The 24200-nt window shown below is 37.6% G+C and overlaps 1 long non-coding RNA gene across 1 annotated transcript; it reads right to left on the bottom strand.

Moving 5' to 3' along the window:
• Positions 1–738: 738 nt before the first annotated feature.
• LOC140497570 (uncharacterized) lies at positions 739–23934 on the bottom strand. The gene is made up of 3 exons (XR_011964727.1): positions 18691–23934; positions 16523–16674; positions 739–6308 (listed from the first exon to the last, which is right to left on the bottom strand). It is a non-coding gene; the product is annotated as an uncharacterized lncRNA (long non-coding RNA).
• Positions 23935–24200: the final 266 nt, after the last annotated feature.

Here is a 24200-nt window from a genome sequence, read left to right as displayed (position 1 = left end):
GAGAAAACAAGAAAGAGGAAGTCTGAGAAGAGTTCGTGACATTGAGTGACTTAATCATCGCATTTCAAGATCATTGTCATTTTTGGAGCAAACAGTTTCAGTTGAGTGGAAAGATGGGGAGAAACAGGACAAGGGTTCTCATGAGAAGCACTTCTTTGAGGCTAATTTTCTTCATCTGTAAAAAGAAGGGGTTGGATTAGAGGGTCCTCCTAGTCGCTTCTGGATCTATTTGGAGGAAAGTATGTTAGTACAACAGATTCATTTATTGATATTTAATATGTGCCATGCACTGTGCTAGACACTAAAGATAAAAAACAAACACAAACCAGTTTCTGTCCTCAAGGAGCTTACATTCCTTCAGAGAAAAAAAACATATACATATAAGGTGTTCCAAATGAAACCATTAAATCTGGAAACTGCACCAATACTTTTTGGAACATAGTGTATTTGGTAGATAGAAAAATACGGAAAGTAAATGCAAGGTCATTTTTTTAGGGGAGAAAAGAAACAGTTGGAAAATAGGGAAAGGTTACATGTAAGAGACGATGTTTGAGCAGAGCTTTGATGGAGGTCAGAGATTCTAAGAGGCAGAGGGGGGGATGGGGTACGTTGCAGGGATGGGAGAAAAGAATTTCATGTACAAGAAACAGTAAGAAAACAAGTTTGGAAGAGACAGCTAACCCAATCTTTAGGAACTCTTCTTTCTAAACCTTATATCCTAATATTACCCTGAAGCAGACAATATTTTTGCTTTGAATGTGTTGCATTTGATTTAAGCCCACAAATCTATTTTTTTTAAAGCAGGCTTCCCCTCTAAATGTGTCAAAAGAATGTTTGGGGCTTGATTAAGAACTAAACACAGTACATCAACTTACTTAAATTCAGACACTTCCTTAAAAGCTTTCTGTTTGACTTGAGAAGGTAAGTCATTTTGATTACCCAATTTCTATATTTATTAGAAATGATAAACCAAAGTACTTGAGGATAATTTTAGTGCCTATGAAGTGTGGTGTTAGATCGATCGAGGACATGACAGTCAATTACCCTTCCACTTTATTTTGGTCCTCTGCAATCAGTTTGGATCAATACTCTCAATCTCAATTGATAGCATATAGCAAATCTAAAATAATTTTAAAGCAGTCTGTCACTATGTCTACAGGCAACTTCCACAGATTCTTAACCATTCACTTTGTTTCCATCTGGCCCAAACAGGAAGAAATACGTGATGTCCAAATTGAAAGCATGCATTGTTTCGGCATGAATGAATATCAACAATCAGTTTCGCATGAATTGAAAACAGAAACACAACCCATTGCATCTCATTATGCCCTGTGCCATATATAAGTAAAGCAGATGTACTTAAAGATTGAAGCACCTGAAAGAATCTGATGACAGAAATTGGACGGGAAAAACAGGAAAATGGCAAGACAATCAAGTAGTCCTTGTAAAGCACTCTATCATTAAGAGATATTCAGTTTCTAAAAAGATATGTCCCTTTTGAGTCAAAGTAAATATTCAGAGACCGTAAATGGATATTTTAACTTAAGCATTATATTTCTCAAGGGTCATGTACAGGGATGTGAAGAGTTAAAAGAGCCACAAGTGTTTTGATCTGTTGTTTTTTGAAGGTCCTGCACTGAGTATATAAAAGACAAGTGGATACTTGAAAAATAGTTTCTGTAATTTTCAATGCAATTTTCACATTAATTTTCATCACTAATAATTGCAAGGTGATCATGTCTTAATTTTCCCCTTCTCTAGTTCTTCTTACCCACCCACATCTCTGACATCAGAAATATGAGAAAAAGTAGGCAAACTCGACATTAGCATCAGATTGCAAGTGGCCTTTAGGTGTCCTTAGAATATTGATCACAATCATGCCCTGCATGAGTTCTGTGATGATTGATCAATCTAGGTAAATAACTTCTTCAATCTAGAACCTGAATCTACATCATTTTTACCTTCTTTTTAACTAGTACTTAGTACAGTGTCTTGAATATAGTCAGCTCTTAATAAATGTTTATTGATCTGATCTACCACCTACACCTTTCAAATTGGCTAAAATGACAAAAAATGGAAGATAATGGATGTTGGAAGGGATGTAGGAAAACTGGGACACTAATGCATTGTTAGTGGAGCTGTGAACTGATCCAACCATTCTGGAGAGCAATTTGGAACTGTGACCAAAGGGCAATCAAACTGTGCATACCCTTTGATCTCAGTACTGTGAGGTCTGAATCCCAAAGACGTTGAAAAAAGGGGGAAAGGATCGATTTGTATAAAAATATTTATAGCAGCTCTTTTAGTGGTGAGTAAGAATTGGAAATTGAAGGGATGCCTGTCAATTGGGGAATAGCTAAATGAGTTGTAGTATATGATTATAATGTAATCCTATTGTGCTATAAAAAACAACAAGCAGGGTGATTTCAGAAAAACCTGGAAAGACTTACATAAAATGATGCAAGGTGAACAGAACTAGGAGAATGTTGTACACAGTAACAGCAATATGGTTTAATGAAGAATTGTGATTGACTTAGATGTTCCTGACAATCCCAAAGGATTAACGATGAAGCATATGATCCACCTCCAGAGAAAGAACTGATATTGTTTGAATACAAACTGAAGCATGATACTTTTTCTTTCTTTTTATATTATTCTAGTCTTGTACAAAATGACTAATATGAGAATGTTTTACACAATTGCACACGTATAACCTTTATCTGATTGTTTATCATCTTAGGGAGGGGTAGGGGAAGGAAGGATAGAATTGTAAACTCAAATTTTAAAAAACCCAAATGTTAAAAAAAATATTTAAACATGTAATTGAAGGGAAGAATACACACACACACATACACACACATATACATCCATATAATACAATGTCAAAAAATAAATGCTTGTTGACTGACTTCTTGACTGACTCTGAAGCATTTGATGCTATAAATTACCCTCTCTCATTCCCCACTCCCCTTACCTTAGTTTCTAAAATACCATACCTTCTCCTACTCTAGCTCTCTCTTTACCTTCCCCTTCTCCATTCCTTCAATGGCTACTAGTTCTCTTTCAGATACTATAAGATAATATTCTTCAAGGTTCTATCCTTGACCTGCTTATCTTCTTTCTCTCTTAATATTATCATTCGCTTCCCTTGTTTCAAAGAAAGGCAGTATGTTTTTGGGTAAGATAACTAGTTTGGAAGCAAAAGACCCTAATTTAAATCCCAGTTCTACCATTTACTAACTGGAGGTCCCTGAGCATATCAGGCATGTCAAGCCTCAATTTTCTCATCTGTAAAATGAAGGGATTGGAATAGATGATTTTTAAGTTCCTTTGTAGCACTAAATCTGGGGTCCTGGGATCGTGTGGATGTCTATACTGAAAGAGCTGGAATTTAGAGCAGTTTTTATCATGAACTACATCTCTATCCTTTTAAAGGTAAAGGACATCTCAGCTCGGTATCTCTCAGGGACTTCAAATGCAACAGGTCCAAACTTCTACTTTAAACCTTGCTCCTCCTTGTTACTTAATCATTTCTGTTAACGACATCATCATTCCTGGGTCTCCCATTTCTGAAACATTTATGTCATTTTTAATAATTTCTTCATTTCTCATATTTGTTGAATTTAAGGCATACCCACTCATATGTGCTCCTCCCCTAAAACTGCTGGGATTCAAAGTACTCTGTGGGTCAGCTTCCGGTCAAAACCATAGGGCACATTCTACCAATGAACAGTTTACTTATAACAACCATTCAGAGGAACCATTAGTTCAAGAAAAAGACATCTACTCAAATATCTAGTAAATAAAGAGACAATGAAAGTTCTTTCCATGCATATACAGAATTACCGTACAACCAGTAGGAAAGGAAGCACATACAGAAAACATGTATAACCAGGGAACCAATATATAGGGCCTGTATCTGAGGAAAACACGTGGGAACATGTAGGAGACATGTATGCTAAGGGCAATCCATACCTCTGGTATGGGCTGCTGATGTCCCCTGATAATATCATTAATAATAGCTAATGTTTATATAGCCAGGCACCATGCTAAATGCTTTACAATTACCATCTCATTCTATCTCTGTGATTTCTCCCATCTATTCCATTTTCTCATGACCCAGTACCTTACAGGTCCTCTATAATGTCTTCTCCACTTGCCTCTTCTCCTCTTCAATTCACCCTTCATCCTATATCCTTATGGTTAGACCTAGTCATGTAACTCCAATGCTCAAAAACCTTCAATGGTTCCCTATGACCTAAAGTTCAAATTCCTTAGCTTCACATTTAAAGCTCTTCAAAATCTGCCATCACCAAGCAACTATGGGCAAAGCATTTGAGAACCTTTCTTGCTTTTTCATGCATCACTCCCCTCCATACTCCCTACACTCCAGCTTGAATGTTAGCCATAACCTAAGCTCTCCTTGAGTTTTCACATTGCATTGCTTTTCCTTGCCCCCATCTTTGCCACTTGAAATCTTTCCATCCTTCAAAGCCCAATTCAAATGCCACCTTTTCCACGAAGCTTTCCCTGATTCTCCCAGGTGTGAGTGTATAGCCTTCTACCATTTGGACCTAAAAAAAGAAAATTGTTCATACCACTCGTGTATTCCTATTTTATATCATAATATAAAATATCATATTACAATATAATACATAATAGTATAATATACAATTATAGTAATTGTATATGTGTCTTGTTCCCCAATTAGACTATAAACTCCATGAAGAGTATGGATGATGCATATCTTTCCTTGGACTGTGTAGTCTCTTGCACATTTGCTGTGTGAATGTTGGACTTCTTATGTTTGATGGACTCAGTACTGCAAAGTGGAAAGAAGTCTAGACCAGGAATGGACCACTTCTGACACAGGAGCTAAGTGAGCAAGAGAACAGAATTTCCATTCATTTTCATCATCTATAAAATGGGGATAATGATACTCCCTCTTTGTACCTCACAGGGGGTTCTAGAAGGAAAAGGCTTTGTAAGATTTAAAGTACTATTGAGGCATCATTATTATTTATGTCTATATGCCATCTGGATTAAAAGGGGAAACTCATAATATTTCATTTACCTGACATTATATGATTAGAAACATCTGAGTATCTGACTACATTTTTCACTTTTCATCCAGACTTGATGCTCCATTCTGTGTGCACTGCCAATCCCTCAGCCAGGTTCTTAGCTCACATCTGGATTAGTCCAGGGGACTCCTAACTAGAAGGCAGAGGGTATCTTGGGAAGGGTACGAGCTCTGAAGGCCAAAGGTGGTTGTTTGAATTCTTCCTCCAACTCTTTCTACCTGGCAGACAGTGTAAAAGTTGCATCATTTCCTCATCTGCAAAATGATGGGGTCAGATGCTAAGGTAGGTAATTTCCAGCTCAAAATCAAGACTTTTCTACTTCAATTCTCAGCCCCCTCCTATCCATCCTACACAACATTTGTCAGATTCATCTTTCAGAAGCAAAGCTCTGATCATTTCACTCCCTTGCTCAGAAAATTCCAAACTTTGGCTATTGAATTCAGTCCAAATTTCTCAGTCTGACATTTTGTGACCTTTGCAATATCATTCTCGCCTACCTTTACAGCCATATTTTCCCATCTCTTTCTTAAACTTCAGTAAAAGAGGACTGTTCTATTAGCACTCATTGCATGTCACCACCTTGGGGCTTTGGCTCACAAAGTTATCTCCTCCTGCAGGGCCCTCCCTTCTCCATCACCATCTATTGAAATCTCATCCATTCTTCAAGGCTCAGTCAAGTAATACCTACTTTGTGACAAGTTTCTCTAATTTTTCTTATTTATAACTAGTATTTATATAGCATTTTTAGACTTGCAAAGTGTTTTACAAATGTAATCTCATTTTATTATCACAAAAACCTGTCTAGATGGATGCTATTGTTATCCCCATTTTACAGATGAGGAGATGGAGGCAGACAGAGATTGACTTGCCCACAGTCACATAGCTAGAATGTTTCTGAAGCATTTGTGTGAGGAGGTCAAATTGCTAGAAAAGAAATTCCATCGTGTACCACTCTCCTGCCTTTGGGAAACAGGAAGAAAATGCAATTCTGTCATGCCACGTCTCCTACCTGGTCTCCAACCTCCCTTATGAAGAGGAGAAAAAGGCATTCTATTGAGTACTCCTCTCCTGCCTTGAAGTAACAAGAGAAAATACCATTCCATTGCACCAGGTTTCCTACCTTCTCCCAGAAGAGAAGAAACTCCATTCCATCAAGCACCACACTTCTCCATTCCAGGAAATGGGAGAAGAGGTATTTCATCATAACTCCAGCCTGGTTTCTTGCTTTGGGAAAAAGGGAAATAACATCATTCCTACAGTTCCAAGAACTTTTCTCTTTACCTTAACAGCTTCACATCACTCCCACCATCCTTTGTCTTCCCTTCACTCCTGTACATATAGTGCTGAACAAAGCTGAAGAAAATGATAAAACCATATCAACTGAAGCCACTATAGATTTATGTTAATACATCTTCAGCTGGACCCTTACTGCCACAAGGCAATCTTTTTATATCTCTCTAATTAACTCACTATCCCACTCACCACAACAGCTCTTCCAAACCTTGACTTCCTTCCTGAAACCTCCCATGGCTCCCCCTCCACCCTACCTCTCAGCTGAGAACCTTGCCTCATACTATGCTAAAAAAAACCTCTAGATCATTAGCTAAGAGCTCCCTGTCTTCCCTCACATTCAACTCATGTGTTTCTGGTTCCTTCTGGGGCTAGCTCTGCCTTCACACATATCACCCATAATGAGGTGGCCCTTCTCCTTGCAAAGGCAAACTCTTCTACATACGCAAATAATCCCATTCCATTACATACTTCTCAGGAGATTACCCCCTTATCACTTCCCCTCCCCCTTCTCTTCATTCTCTCTCTATCTACTGGCTACATGCCTAAAAACATGGCCCCCAATCCTTGAAAAAAACATCCCTTGATCTGTCTATCCCTACCAACTATCATCCCATGTCTTGCCTCCCTTTTGTGGCAAAGGAAAGGTCATCTATTGTAGATGTTTGTCTAGATATTGTCGTCTACAATAGATGTTTGTGCTTCCTTTTCTCTCACATTTCTCACATAGGTCCCCTTCTCTCCTCTAACATGGCTACCACCCTGTTGCAGGCATCTCATGCATGGATTATTGCAATAGCCAGCTACTTGGTCTCCCTGACACAAATCTCTCCTCACTCCAGTTTTCATAGAAATACATATACAGATATGTGTGTGTATGTATATGTGTGTATAGGTACATATATATACACACATACGTGTGTGCATATATGTATATATATATATAATATGGATATGTTAAAGACATATAAGGAACAGTTTCAAATTTATAAGACTAAGAGTTATCTACCAGTAGATAAATAGTCAAAAAGTATGAATTGGCAGTTTACAAAGGAAGAAACCCAAGCTAATAAAACCATATAAAATGCTAGAAATCATTAATAATTCAAGAAATGACAATTAAACTTTGAGGTTCTACCTCACATCTAACAGGCTGAAAATGATGACAAAAGAGGGAAATGACAAATGCTGGAGGGGCTATGGGAAAACAGGCACACTAGTGCACTACTACTGGAATTGTGAATTGGTCCAGCCATTCTGGAAAATATTTTGGAATTATGCCCAGAAGGTTAACAAATGAGGCATACCCTTCCATTCAGCTATGTCACTACTAGTACTATACCCCAAATAAATCAAATAAAAAGGAAAAGGATCTATACTGCCAAAAATATTGAGCAGCTGCTACCTATTCTTTTCATGGTAGTCCCAAATTAGAAACTATGAGGCTATCCTATTGGGGAATGGCTAAACAAATTGTAGTATATTAATTTAGTGGAATATTATTGTTCCATAAGGGGTGATGAAATGACAATTTCAGAGGAAACTTGGAAAACATATATGAGCTGATGTATAATAAAGTTAATAGAACTAGAAGCACAATTTCTACCATGATAACATTATGGAGAAAAGACATCTTTGCAAGACTTTACAACTCTGATCAATTCAGTGAAAAATCCAAAGTCCTAAATAATGAAGATGAGACATACCGCTCATCTTCTGATGGAGAGGTGATCAACCTAAAATGCCAAGAGACATACATTTTTCAGGAGTGGCCGATGTATTTTCTGGTCTATGTGGGTAGATGTGGAGCGATTTGTTTTTTGGATTATTTTATTCATTTGTTTTAATTCAGTTAATGCCTAGCTGGGTAGTGGGAGGAACAGATTAATAAAAATAAAGTTACTTGAAAAATTTCTAAAAAGCTATTTCCTTCATGAAGTGTTTTCTGAACTGCCCAATCAGATGTGATATCTTCCTGATTTGAACTGCTAGGCCATAAGAGAGAAATGTTTCTTATGGTGCATCAGATTACGTCTGCCTTTCATGACAGTTGTATATGTATACAACTGGGTGTCTTTTATTAGACTGTAAGTTACTTGAAGGTGAGCACTGTGTTTGACCAGTCCTAATATTCTTACATTGCCTTATACATACTAAAAATTTAATGAATACTTTTTTTAAAAAACCACACTTTTGATTTCTTTGTAAAGATAAGGAACTGCCAGTGAGGAAACTCCATCTACCAATACAGTTTAGCACCTGTTGGTAACTTCTAGTATGAGGGTGGGGAACCTGTGGCCTCAAGGCCACATGTGGCCCTCTAGGTCCTCAAGTGTGGCCCTTTGACTGAATCCAAACTTCACAGAATAAATCCTCATAATAAAAGGATTTGTTCTGTACAACTTGGACTCAGTCAAAAGGTCACACCCGAAGACCTAGAGGGCCACACGTAGCCTCAAGGCCACAGGTTTTCTACCCCTGATGTAGTCTTAGAGAGGGGTCTAGAGTCCTAAGGTTAATCTAATTGTTTAGGGTCACATGGCCAGTATGATAAAGGTGGCACTTGAATCAATGCTGTCCTGACTCCAAGGCCAGTCTTCTATCTGCTACAAAAATCTACTCTTCAGTAAAGAAATAACTTGCTGATTTTTAAATTAAACCTGCTGGAGAGCTGGATTTGATATCTCAGAATAATAACTATGATTAACCGTAGCAAAGATACTCTTTCTAAAATAACAAAATTGACTTTTAAAATCCACTTTCAGACTACTTTTGAACTTTCTTCTCTAAATTCTTAGGTTCAGTTCTATTAATCAAAGATCATTTGGCCTCTTTGTAATCTTAGGATTACAAACCTGGTTGGATACCCCCTAGTAGCAGAAGGGAAGTAAATAAAGGCAGGAGACATAGTATTTCCTCCCTAACCACATAGCTTTGGAAGACAACTACGGACCCTGTGATCAACCAGCTAACCAATCAATACATATTTATTGAGAAAGTACCTGAAAGAAGAGTGTCACAGTGAATTAAATATTAGATTTGGAGTCACGAAAATGTGTTCAAAGCAGGCCTCTGATATTCGTTGTCTTTGGGACCTTGGGCAAATCACTCCATCTCTCTAGGCCTTAGTTTTCTCATTTGCAAAGTGGGGATGATAATACCTGAAGTACCTCCCTCATACCTCATAGGACATATATAAAATACTTAGTAAGCTTCAAAGTACTATATATCACTTATTGTGACAAAGGACACTTTTTAGAACCTGAGGGCTAAAACTGGTTGGAAACCCTGTAAGACCTTATGGGAAGGTGGGTAAATTAGGAATGCACATAGTAAGTGTCCTCCCCTTATGTGGCTTTGGAAGGTGACGTTGTATTCTATAATGATGGTTTGTATTTGTATAGCTAAAGAGCTAGCCTAGACCCTGGAGAAAGGGGACTAGAGAAGCATAGGATTTTGTCCTTACCCTAAATCTAAAGGAGATGACAACCTAGTTGAGGAGTCAAAACTAATAGACACTATTTACCCAACAGAATGGAAATTCCTTAAGGGCTGGAACTGCATAACTTGGGTCTTTGAATCCCTAAATTACTTGCATATAATAGGTCCTTAATAAACGCATGTTATTTGTTTATTGCCTTTTTCCAGCTGTAATTCTCTATTTGGTCCTGTGGACTAATGGAGAGAGCATCGAACTTTGAGTCATGTAGACTTGAGTTCAAATCTCACTTCTAACTTATAGTTAAACATTCTAAACATTAATTTCCCTAACAATTAAATGGAAGAATGGGGGGATGAGATGAACCTTATTATAAAAACTGACATGTGTGTGTTCTGTATACCTATCCCATAATGTTATTATGTGTATCAAATGAGATAATACACATTAAAGGTTTTGGAAAACCTTGTAGCACTTTATAAATACTAGCTATTGTTTGCTCTGGGATCCATGCCCGGACCATGTTATGATGGGCTTATGTTTGTGTCTTTCTGATTGGCTTGCTTCTGTTCAGGTAATCCAATTGTTTTATGTTTAATGAAGCAGTCTAGTAAAGTGGGGAAGCATCACATTTAGCAATAGAGGACTGAGTTCAAAATGTGGCTCTGCTACTTTATGACCAATTTGATTTGGGGGATCTGACTTTACATTCAGGGTCCTCTGTTTCTTCATCTGTAAAATGCAGGATTTAGACTCAATGACCTCAAAGATCCCATCTAGCTACAATTTATGATTCTATGCTCAGCAATTGCAGGAATCTAAGAGTTAGTGCAATATTTTCATTGTAAATCTCCCTATTTATGTATACCACCCATTAAGTTTCATTATTCAGATCAGGAAGGGGAGGAGGAATAACAGGGAAGGTATTTCCCTTCTCCTCTTTTAAATATCATGAAAGTTATAAATATATTTTCTCCAAGCTGCCAAAATAATTATTTCTTTCACATAACAAAAATCCTCCCAGGAGTATACCAGTGAGGCTCTGAAGTGCTAACATCAAATATTCAGGAAACAAACATGGAATATTCCATATGTTACTGGTCCCCAAAGCAGCATCAAGAAAGCCTGAGAGAATTGGAGCTTTCTCCATTTCTAAGCCAGTCCTTAAGTGGGAGCAGAGATAGTGCTGAGACTCACACAAAAGCCAATATTTCACAACATAGTGTGCTAGGTATACAATTTGGGGTATCCTCACTAGTTAATATTTTGATAATTCCATTTAAAGGAGCACTTGGAAATAAATGTTGAATCCATGGTTTGCCCCAGTTGGGAAAGTTGTCCCAAATTCTTTTTAACATCGATACAAAGACCATTGCTCAGAAGGGCTATCTATCTGACCTAGAATAGATAAAAAGCAGCCAGGAGGATACTCTAGGAGCTATCTCCATTGAAAATGACCTATGGCAAATTAGAAAGCAAACTTAGTTAAGCAAATGTTATCTTGAAACTACTTTTAGTTTGAGCCCACTCTCCCAAGGGACCAAAGTAATACAAAGAAAAGCATCCTCCAAAATATGAGAGGGAAATGATTTGTAAGTTTTGTTCTATCTTTGTGGTAAATATCTCTTTATACAAGCTAACTGATAAATGTGAGTCAGTGCAATGACTACCCATAATTTCTGAGGCCTGATGATTCAAGAATACAGTCTACCTCATGACAGAAAGATGATGGATTAAATGCAAAATGAGAAATGTATTTTCTGGACATTGCCAATGTGAGAATTTGTTTCACTTGAAAAATTGTATGTATTGTGTTATGTAATACAAAGATACAATCTAGCATTTCTTTGTTTCCCCAGTGGGTGGGGATAGATGGTAGGGATGAAAATACATTCTTGATCATTGGGAGAGGAGGAGAGCTAATTGCTATTTTTAATTGAATAAGTAAAACTAAGGCTCTGATCACTAGCTGTTAATATGGGGGGGCAATGATAATTACAGCTGGATCTGATAGCATTAAAGAAGGAATCCTCCAACCCCTCAGGACTACCCTGAGAATGCCAAGGGTGAGATCTAGCTTGGCTCTGGGAACTTGACTCCTCGGTGAGAATGGGAGTTGGAATAAGGATCAACAGGGCTTATAAAGGCTATACAGAGATTAACTTCCACTTGATCTAAGCAGCCTATTCGGAATCATTTTATCAGACTATGCCAACGATAGACAATTGTCTTCACCAACAGGACTGAATTTTTTTCTGTGTTTTTTATCTACAAAATATCAAAACAACTGTTTGAAAAGTTGCATGTCATTTTTTTTTGTCCTTCTGAAACTAAGTAAATTATTTTTAAAATGGTCTACAGTTGCCATCATAAAGATATGGTCTACTTCTAGTTGTGAGTGAACTTTAAAATCATGCATTTGATATATTGAGATGTTATTTTTTTTTTTACTTAATGGGCATAAAATCTTTCTTCCTTATATTTCAGAACCCTAAAGTTTAAATTAAATGAAAGAAAAAGACTTCATTTTCAATTCTATCTTCATTCACCATAAGAGGTCCTACTGGTGTAGTAAGAAGTTAGAATATGAAGAAAAATAAAGGGGTAGTGTATGTGTGTGTGTGTTTGTGTGCGTGCATGCTTGTGTGTGCGTGTGTGTATACACATATGATTCTGCATTATCCCAATGGCAATGAAAAGTAATTCTAGGTACTTTGGTCCAATGTTGTTGAAAAAGTCATTTATGGAATAGAAATTTCCTGAACTACAAGTCTTTAAAATACATAACTCTCTTTTCCTTTTGAAATATGTCTGAACAAATTTTTAAACTACAGTAGCATTTCTATCGCAGTTTTCAGAAATAATATTCTTGATTTTAGATCCCGTTGGCTGATGACTTTGCCAAATTCAGTACCGTTTGACACTGCTATGTTGCATAAACAGAATGGGACTGACGTGACCAGATGTGGCATGTCACAGCAATGATCAATCAGCATAGAAAATAGAAAATGCTGGTTTCTATGAACCATTCAAGCAATTCTATGAGGCACTCAAGAATTGCCACCATATATTCATACTACTTTAGTGGTGTTGTTTTAGGACAAAAACATGGACACAGAAAAATGTAAAATCACAGGAATGCAGAGGAAATATAGGTGAGCTCCTGATATTGAATTTATCAATGCTCCCTAGAACAGATAATCACCTCTAACTAGATTTTCATAATCTTGGTTCCAAGTAAGTGTTTAGGATTTGCTAGATCCCAAGTCTATAGCTACTCTCTGGCATGTCAATGTGTGGAATATATTATCTGTGAGCTAGAGATACTGAGATTTATCATTGTGTGATAAGGTTAGTTCCAGTTCTCAAATGATGCGGTCCCAAGTACAAAAATGGGGAGACACCTACTTGGAGTCTTAGAGAATGGAGAGGATCAGCATTCTCTTAACATCTGCCTTGCCAGAATCTTGACAATTAACTAGATTTTAAGCCTGTCTTCACTAAAAATGTGAGCTCAAAGCTCAAGTCTAAGATTTAACCAGCTGAGTGACACTGGGCAAGTCTCTTAACGTCTCTGTGCCTTAAGCAACTCCCTAGAATGTTTTTTCCAAGTCATAAATGGCTAATTGAAATAATGGAATTCTCAATCATCATGGAAGTCTTTGTAGATTGCTATGGCTATTCTAGGAGTGCAGTAGGGTATAAGGCTTTTTCAGTAGAATAGCAGTAAAAGGAAAAGTTGATGGATTTGAGAGAGTGAGAAACTGATTTCCCCATGTGGTGGACATGGTTTTAAATGGTAGTGAAGTCTTTTCATAGCAAAAGAAATAGACTTTTGTTTTTCTCTCATCACCTCCAAACTCTGCCAATTCCCCCCCCCCCCACGCACACACACAATCTCCTCATAGCCATAATCTATTTTATGAGTATCCTAATTCAGACCTTTATTAGCTCTTATGTAATCAGGATATTATAACCTTCCAAACCAATTCCTCATTTCTAGTCTCCTCATCCAGTCCATCCTAGATACCTTTACCAGATCAATTTTTGGATTAGGAGTACAGAACTAGAACTGAAAAGTATTGGTCATGCTAAATGAAATGCAGCTTGATTTTAAATGAGGTACAATAGGACAAATGAAAAATCTATTGTGATTTGGTTTTTCCCCTCCCAGTTGTAGCATCTGTGTATAATTTTGTACCAGCCTGAGAAAGAATTATGCATATACATGTATGTATGTACATATGTATGTATATATATGATATAAGAACAAAGAATCATATCTAATTTTGGAAGGACCCTTAGAAGCCATATAATCCAAATCTCACATTTTATAGATGAGAATAGTGAGGTCTGGGGAAGTTAAGCTTCTTACTCAGGGTCCCATTGGTAGTGCTCATCAGATGTGGTGTTAGAACCCCACCTGAACCAACACTCTTTCCACAGATGGATGGAGGACCAAACTGGGAGCCACTAAGACTCAGCTTTAGATCCTGCTTCAGGTGCTAAATATCTGTTTGATTCTGGGTAAATGACCAACCTCTATGTGCTTCAGGCAACTCCCTAGGACTTAGTTCCTAAGTCAGAAACACATTCCAGTTTGTGTTGCTGGAAGGATACGTCACACTGAGAGAAACCACAGATCAGTCACATCTCCATATATGTGGATATGAATATAAATGTAGCAAAATACATACATACTAAAGTCATGCTATAAAGATCATGTATGTATTATCTATACATATACATATGTAACATTTGTCAAATTTCCATTTTTGCAGCATATTTGGCAAATGCATACATAATTTTTTTCATTACACATTACACATAAATATATGTATGTATTTATATGTACATGTGTATACACACATATATATATATATATAGGAGGCAGGGGACAGAGTTCTGCACTTGGAGTCAGGAAAATCTGGGTTCAAAGATTCTGGATAAGTCACTTAATTTCTTCTAGCTTCAGTTTCCTCTTCTGTAAAAGGAAGATTTATTGTGAAGCTTAAATTCGATAATATATGTAAAGTGCTTTGCAGGCCTTTAAGTTCTTATACAATTATTAGACATTATTTTTATTATAGAGTCCCTGTGATAGTTTTCTCCAATGTATCTATGTATATAAATTCAGGTTCACATGTAGTATGTGTGGAAACCATCCTTAAGACATAGCTTTCTCTATTAGAAAGAAAATTGTATCATCTGTAGGGAATTTAAAAAAAATCAGACCACATGCTCAAAATAACACTTATGAAGACAATAAGCATGTAATTGCAAGAGAACATGTGCTATTTTACAGCAGAAATTTGGCACCAGAGAAAAAGAGAGGATATAAGTTTAACCAGAACTAGGTCATTCCTCTCTTTGCTTTGTCCCCAGACAAACCCGTGTTAAGTGTTAGTAACATTAAGAAACAAGACATCTTAATAGTATAGCATTTCTTGTTTTAAAGGAAAGATGGTAGGGGGATAGACTCAAATCATCTTAAACTCAACTTGTGTCATTAACTGTCTTTAGGCCTCAGAAAGATGGGACACTATGGACCATGCCAGAGAAACCAGCCGGCCCTTTATTCCTAAAGAACTGAGAGGTAACTCGCCCAAGACAATCTACTGATTTCCTGCCAAGTTATGGGTAGGAGGCCATCAATTCATAAGATGAGGTACTCAGCAATCCCTCTGTTGCCTCTGTAAGTACGTTTGGTGTTATGTAATAGAAAGGGTGATTGTTCTGGAATCAGAAGCCTGGGTTCAAATCCCAGTCCTGTTTCTTACTACCTATGGACAAACTGCTCACTTCCTGTGGACAAGCTCCTTACTATCTGTGGACACCTACGTGACCTTTCAACTGTTCTAGGCTTTAGCTTCCTTTTCTGCCAAGTGACAAGATGAACTCCCAAGTTTCCTTCCAGGCTGAGATCTATGTTCCTCTGTGCTGGGACAAAAATGATCATCCTCACACTAGTGTTCTGATCTATTGTCTGTACTTGGGGGTTCTTAACCCGGCATCTAGGGACAAATATGCCCAAACCTTTGTAATAAGGTGCTGGTCTATTGTCTACCTTGTCAAATGAAATGTATGTAAAGCACTTTGCAAACCTCAAAGCCCAATATAAATAAATGCCTCTTATTATATTTATTAGCAGAATAATTATGAGAGACAACACTTGAAGCAGACCGGGAGGAAGCCCCCCAAAGGTTGTACATAGCTCATTTCTATACCCTTCCAGCTTTTAGTTTTCTACCCTTCAAAACATCCCATGAATACAATCTTACCAATATATCAAATGGCATGCTAAATCCTGCATTTCTCTGATGGAAACTGAGGGGCTTCAATATGTTTGACTAGCCCCTGCCTCGACAATGCTTGCTAAGCAAAGAAAAGCATTTACCTGGTATGTAGCCAAGCCCCAGATAGCACTCACTGGCTACCACAGTAGCTCAAGATCTCCAAGAAACTGTGTTGCTTAAAAATAAAATAAAATAAAAAGGTTTTTCTTAAAGCTAACGAACACTGTGAGGTACAATCCTGTTTGGACCGCCCCTGATGCTGTAGGCCCCCTACAGAGGATTTCCGATGCTCTTTTATCTCCCCCTTCTAAAAGGCTTTCTTGATCTTAAAGGGATCGCCACTAATAAGGCCAAGGTTGGCAGGCAAGGAGAGGACTGAGCCCTTCTCAATGGAGCACAGAAAAAAAGCATACCTGCAGCTTCAATATCCCAGGATATTTTCCATTTGAGGAGAGATGTCAAGAGCTATTCTTGCTTTGTGAAAACAAAACTGGATAAAAGTCCCTCTATGGCCTCAGTGGGTCTGGTGATGTTATTGAGATGGCCTGACTTCTGTCTTCACAGGCTGAAGGTAAAGACACCAAGAATAATGTTTAAACACTATTTTCATTTGTCTTCAGTCCTCATATTCATTGGATACAAAACTAAAAGTGGAAAGCATCCTTACATTCTGTACTTGGGATCTGGATCACAAGGTTTTTGTTTTTACCTTTCGGATTTTGTTTGAATCCATTTGTCTACTGGACATATAAAAAGGCCTTTCCACATCGCAATTCCCCAATAACTTCTCACTGATTAGATGGAATTGGGATCATATTCTGAACACATTTCCTATTTAATTTAACTGTCAGATTCATTCCTTTATGCTGGTTCACATGTAAATCTGACAGAATTTTAATTCTTTCAGTCCTTATAACATATAGTGACTTCCTCCATAATTTATGTTATAGTGCCATCTTATGGTAGTCTTATTCCCACCATTTTTAATTTTTAAAAGATCTGGGCTGCTTTTTTACTTTTTTCTGAGAAGTACATGTAACTTAATTGGTGTTTAAATACATGAAATCCAATAAATACTTCACATTCTGTAGAGATGAGAAAAGTCAGCTTGAAAGCAGTCTATAAAAGATCAGGAGCTTCAGGGAACGTTCTAATAGTTGCATATGCCTAAGACATGATGGATAATGCATTTTTAAAAATTATTTCAGAGTATTCAGTTTTCCATCAGGATGACCAGTGACACTGTTCACATTAAGGAGGCAGCATTTTTAATATCATATAACATCTAGAAAGAAGGATCTAAAAGGGAAGGGCTTCTTTAGGTGACTTTGGTCCCAGCATCATCAAAAGAAGCTTGAAACCTGAATTCTGCTTTGATATTTCTCTGAGCCAGCCCATAACCTTTTTGTTTCCTTACCAGTAATACATAAGAAAACAAAAATCCATCTTCAGGCCTGACCATTTGCATTATGTTTCAACCCCTAATTTAATTCCAGTAGAAAATTCCTTGAGGGGGAGTTTCCTTACAGACAGATGCCTGCCAGTTTTCCAACTTTAGTCTCTGTTTCTTCTGTCTTTCCTCTGTTGTGTTTTTTTTCCTATATAAACTTGACATCTCTCCTGGGGCTGCACAGACCCTAGGCCCTTAGTACAAACTCCCTGGTGTCATGACCTAGGTTGTCTATCATACTCAACAATGGAGGTAGCAGAAGCAATAAGCTGGTCTTGGTTGCAACCTCAGTTGAGTGGAAGCAAGTGAGAGTTCGGAGTTATCTTCAGGTTGTGCCTCCAAGTGTAATAGCTGATGCTTTGATACACCCAGGGTGTGTGTTAATTAGTGCTTTTCTAGAATCAGCTCTAGATGCAACTTCAAGTCGCTATCATAACATCACTACCTAAGGTCTTTCTCTTTCAATGGTGCTTAATAAATGTTCATTTATTGATTGATTGATCAATCCCCCTGTCTTCTCTCTAGTCTTTCAACTTTGAGGTGACCGAATATCTCATAAGAAAAATCGACTTTTTCACATCTACAATCAAACTAAGGTTGTTTTTCTCTCAGTCTTCTATTCCAAAGTCCCCCATTTGCTTATTATTTATTATTCTGTTTTATCAGACCTGCAAAATGATAAAACCTGAGGAGATGGGTCAGGGGTGGCACCTTTTTCACTTGTCATGTAACACAAACCAATACACACACACTACACACACACACACACACACTACACACACACACACACACACACACACACACACACATACTGAGCTTTCAGCAATTCATTAAGGAGTTGAAATTAATATGAATTTAACCAACCCCAATCCAAGAATTTTGGAACAAAGGCAATTTTAAAAGGACATTTGAATATCAAACATCTCCCAGCTCCTTCCTTCCCTGACACACTCAAAATGCTTTTCTTTATGACTGCCCCAATTTCAACAGTTGTAGAAATCACAGTTTCTAATTAAACAATCTTAAAAAATAGTGGTGAATTCCAGACTGATTCATTTGTTTTTTCTTCTAATTTCTCTCTCTCTTTTTAAAAGGTCCCTTTTGTTAATCGCTTTCTTGTCATACACTTACCTTTGCTGACCCCTCTTCCTCTCTCCTTGGGGGCAAGCCTTGCTTCAGTCACTAAATATTCCTCTTCTCTCTTCAACTGTCATTCCCAAAATGGCAAGGACCCGTCTGGTACCAACATTCTTCCCATCTTTTTTAATCAAAGGAACATTATCAGGGAATCCAACACATTCGGCTGACTGTCTGAACCAATTGTACCCATTAAGAATTCTTAAAGTGCAGATCTACACTGGAAAATGACTCTTTACAGATGCAGAAATGACATCAGGAGAGGGGTTTGGGGCCCCCAAACTTATGCCTTTTCATTGACTTTCCAAATTAAAATTTCTCAGTTTACCAGTCAAAAAAAGAGATGATTTTCCTAATAGCCATCCTGCAAATTCCATCTGGGATCTCCAAACCAAGCTGTGTTCTTGCTGCTTCTTACACATAATGGGTTATAAAAATTCAACAATTAGAACAAGGAAGGGGCTAGTTATTTCTGAGCTTAACCTTTCCTATCAAGCATCCTAGATTAGGACTTAACGTTCACGAGCTGAAAGACTACGAATGACTCAGGGGGCACAACACCTGGATGCAGAGAAGAGATGCCTTCCACTAAACCCTGTTCTTGCTTTTTCCACAGAAGGAAATCACCTTGGGGAGGCCTGGGTCACACAGCCCTTAGCAAACTGGGTGCAAGAAGCACATGTTGAATTCACAATGATTACATACATGATTTTCGAGCATCTCAGTATTACTAACCTTCCAGGCTTTCAGCCTAGTCTCTTGTGGGAAAGAAGAACCAGATGGGAGTCTTTCAGGCTAAAATGGATACACCAATTATTTATAGATTTGGACTAAAAATCACGTGGACAGCCTTCTGTGGAGTTCCATCTTCTGAGAGCAAGCTTGAAATAGCTATAGTTATGGAAAATCTCAGAATTACTTGGAAAAATCTTTAACATGGTGATTACAAGTCAGGGACAACAAATCAAATTTTAAAAAAAAAATTGAATACATCTTTATAACAATAATAAGTGAAGTTGATCTGGATATAATTCTCTGAGGTTTGCAAAAACTTTATGAATGTCATCTCATTTGAACTTCATCATGGCCTTTTGAGATAAAGACTGTGGCACCCTGTTTAAAGTTACATACGCAGCTCACTTCACATCGAAGGACTCGATCGCCATATGGAAGGTAACTACTCTTTTCAGGAAGCTAGGGGTAACCCTGAGAGTCTAAGTGTCTAATTCTCTCTCTCTCTCTCTCTCTCTCTCTCTCTCTCTCTCTCTCTCTCTCTCTCTCTCACTCTCAAGCCCCCACCAGTGAGTTTCCCATTTATTATCAACCAGCAGTCTTAATTAGGTTGTGCCAATGTATTTACTAACAGAGTATAGGAAGAGTATCTAGTACAAAATGTGTCCCTCAGATCTAGTGTGCATACTCCCACAAATACACATGGGATGCAGGGGAAGAATGAATTTAAGCCTAGAGCATGGTAATAGTGAAACACATATGTAGAGAATACATGTAGTCAAGTAAACGCATGATTCCAGATTATTGGAGTTCTTTCTCAGGTCAGTTTCTGAGTTTCTTTTCTGGTGAAAGGGGTCATATTCCTTGAAATTATTTCTTCTCTTTGGTGACTATCTTTATTTCTCCATTTACATATTTATTATTGGAGTATACTCTGAGTGAATTTTTTTTGTTACTGGTCCAATCTAAACAGTAACATGATTAGTAGGGGGAAAGAGTATAACATTCTCTCTAGGTTCATTTCCCCCATACCTTCTTGTGGCCTTCTGAAACATGCTCAAGGTATTCTCAAATCTATAGTCTTCCATCACTTAATTGTTTTGCTATTGGACTGGTACTATGCTAAAATTCCTCTAGCCATTTAAAGCCCCCAGAAGTGTGTCTTACTTGGTTAGGTAATCTGGATTTTCCCCTACTGAAAGCCAACTGAAGAAGCTCTGATCTTATAAAAGAATCTATCTTATTTATACACTTAAAAATAGAATAATGGCCTTTTATCAATTAATTGAGCTGGGAGGTATAGAACTCCCCTCCTCCCAAGTGCTTTCATAGATATTACTCCCCTTTTATAATTAGGAAAGTGAGACTTGGAAAAGTTAAGCAATTTCAGTAAGCTAGAGAGTAGAAGAGGCATATTTCAAAGCAAGGCATCTCTGGATTCAAGATGGATACTCTGGAAGGCACCAATAAAACTGATGTTAAAAATAGAATTTTAAATGTAAAAGGAGGCTGCTTTTTTTTGTTTAAATGTTATAGTTTGTCTAGAATAGGACCAAAGGACTATAGATAGAAAGGTGGAAGAATTTTGAGGTCATCTACTCCAACTCTTTTCCTTTCAAAGATGAAGAAGCTCATCTCTCTTTCTGAGTGGTGAAAAGACTTACCCAAAGTCATACAGGCAAGGAGTGATAGAGGCATGATTCAATGTTCAAGTCTTTGACTCCAAGTTCTACTCTCTTTACATCGTACAACAACCTCCCTAAAATAAGGAAATAATGTCTGAAAGAAATTAAAAATAAACATAGAAATTCACATTCATTTAAGTGAGTCCTTTGACTCATTATTCATGACTATAATAACAGCAAAACCTTGGAGGGGGTGTTAAAGATAAGCTTTTAATTTTTTTTTCCAAATAAAAGTCAGAATGCACTAAAAGAGAATATATTTTCAAACATGAAGTGCAGTTTTATTAGGTCACTTTTCTATCTGAAGCCATCAGTTTTTCAATTGCCTGCCAAGAAAAATTTTCAATGATATGAAAGTTGAAAGATGAAAGTCTTACTTTTGGCCTAATCAATACCTCGGCTCTAATAGTAATTTTAAAAGTTAGATGGCTTACGAGCCTTGAAATGGCTCATACTCAAATTCATTTGAAAATCCCAAATGTCATCAGAAAAAACTGGACAATTTAGCTATGAAGCAAACTTTGTTAAGAACTGATTATCTCCCATTACCTACATTTTAACCAGAAATAAGTTATTCATTAATTTGGAAATGACTATTTCTGTGGCACATCACGTGGAGTCAAAATTAAAACCAATTGAATATTTTTTTTCCTGGTTGACTATTGTTTTCTGAATGGGACAATTTCCTTCACTTTCTCAGGTACCAGAGAAGATTGAAGTTAAGCTATTCACCTTTTGTGGGAAGAAGGAGGGGGAGTGGTTGCTATGATTTCATTGTTGTGGGCAGCTCTGTAAATGTCTAACTGCCCTCTGTAACTTAAGGTCATAGGGCTACTAGGAGATGTTGAGCTTGTGGTTTTTCTATGGTCACAAAGCCAGTATGAGTCAGAGGTAAGACTTACCAGGTCTTCCTGCCTTTAAGGCTGACCCTCTCTCAATTTTCAGGCTGCCTCCTGAGCCACCCACTCAGCAGGTAATATAAACAGAAAGAACAGCAAATAATGCAATGGTAGGACATTCTGATCATGTGGGTGGAATAACGTGATGTAGAAGAAATAAAACAAGTAACATGTATTGAGTTATCAATACTCACTTTTTTGGGGGATAGTTTTCCAGTCAATCATCTAAGACTAAAAAAGAAACTAGCCTGCCATGTTGGCTATTTATCATGCATCACAACTGTTCAAATGCAGAAACATCTTTTCTCTTCATTTGAAATCCCATTGTTCCCCTACTTCTATTCCACTGTCAGGGCCAAGAACCTGGTTGGGTGATTCTCCCCTCCCCCAATTCTGCTTTGTTCTTCAATAGAGCACTACTTTAGATCATTCCTGACAAGAGAGTAAAGGTTATCATTAGCATGTTGAATAATGGATAGAGTCCATTGTATTTTCTTGTTTAGGAAAATAAATCATCCTGAAAACTTTTATTATGTTCTATGTAAAATAGGGGCACATCAGCACTTGTTATGTTTTCTCTCCTTGAGTCAGTCTGGCAGGGATCCTTAGGTTGGAAAGAACAGCCCCACGCTGCCAAGGAAAGGCTGTCTTGATTCTGTGCCCATTCCTCTCCAGGACATAAACATCCTGCACTTCATTGCTTCCCCAACCTGTAGCTGGAAAACTCCCTTATTCGACTGTGAGACTTAAAAGCTGTAACTGAATAAGGGCTTCACTTGGCCCTGTGGAATTCATGATCCACAAGGTCCTGGCTCCCAATTCACATGAACTGGGGTCAATCTTGGTTTCTTCCTCCAAAAGGTCTTATTCTCTTTGGCTGGTTATGACCCCACTCAGGGGGAGAAATCTAAAATTATACACTATTTTTTTTTTCTGGCTCTCCCAAATCCTCTGGCTCTTAAAGCTCTTGGCAGCCTGGCTCCTTCCTACCTTTCCAGTCTGCCTACACCTTATTCCTCTCCCTGAGCTCTATGATATCACAAGAGTCGTCTTCTAGCTGTTCTTCGATGTTTCCTAATCATTGACTTTTCCTGGCCGTCTGCCATGTCAAGAATGCTCTCTCTCCTCCCCTCTGCCTACTGGCTTCCTTCCAGACCCAGCTCAAAACTGCTTCTGTAAAAGGCCTTTTCAGGTTTCCCAAACCCCACTGCTTATATCTTCCCTCTGGAATTATCTCCCATTTACATTGTATAGATGATGTATGTACATAGCTTGCTCGTTATTTCTCCTATTAGAGTAAGATCCCCTTGAAGGCAGAGAATGTGTTTTTGTCTCTTTTTGTATTGGTAGAGATTAGCACAGTGCCTGGCAGAGATAGGTACTTAATAAATGCTGGTTGATTGATTAATCAATTGCTTGAAATATGAAGAGAATAAGAGCAGTAGAAACTTTAGGCCATTAATTGAGGAAGGAAACATATAGCCATTGCAACAATCTAAGAAATATCCAGTCCCTTTTGGAAAATAATGACTCTTGTCAATAGCTCTTTAAATCAAATAGATTTAAGAAGCCCATGTTTATCTGGAAATGTCAAATTTATGGGCTCATTAAGAGACAAGCATGGCCATAGTCACTGAAGGAGTATTTTTCCATAATGTAATCAGAGTTATTACATGGAAATAGCTTTTCTCAAACTGAATGGGATAGAGAGACTGACCTACACTTGAGGAATCAAATTTGACAGGGACACATCTAATCTCTGCTGATCACAAATTAACACAAATTGTCTCTGAATAGTCAGACTAAGCAGAGAGCAGTATCTATGTCTTTTACTATATTTTCTGAGAAACTAAAAAGAACATAGAGCATTTACTAATTAGAACTACTTAGTGCACAGGCATGTACAGCAAAATGACCTACTTTTCAAGATAATGTTTATGTGTAAGCTGAGCCAATACAATAAAAATGAAAATTCTACCTAAATTAATTTACTTATTTAGTGCCATACCAATCAAACTATCTGATAATTATTTTCTAGAGCTGGAAAAAATAGCATCAAAATTCTTCAGGAAGAACAAAAGGTCCAGAGTAGCAAGGGAACTAATGAAAATAAATGCTAGGGAAGGTGGCCCAGCACTACCAGATCTCAAAGTGTATTATAAAGTAGCAATTATCAAAACCACTTGGT

This window comes from Notamacropus eugenii, chromosome 3, assembly GCF_028372415.1.
Source record: "Notamacropus eugenii isolate mMacEug1 chromosome 3, mMacEug1.pri_v2, whole genome shotgun sequence".
NCBI classification, from domain to species: domain Eukaryota; kingdom Metazoa; phylum Chordata; class Mammalia; order Diprotodontia; family Macropodidae; genus Notamacropus; species Notamacropus eugenii.
The sequence above is the reverse complement of the archived record's forward strand: the minus strand, read 5'-3'. Positions and strand labels throughout refer to the sequence as shown.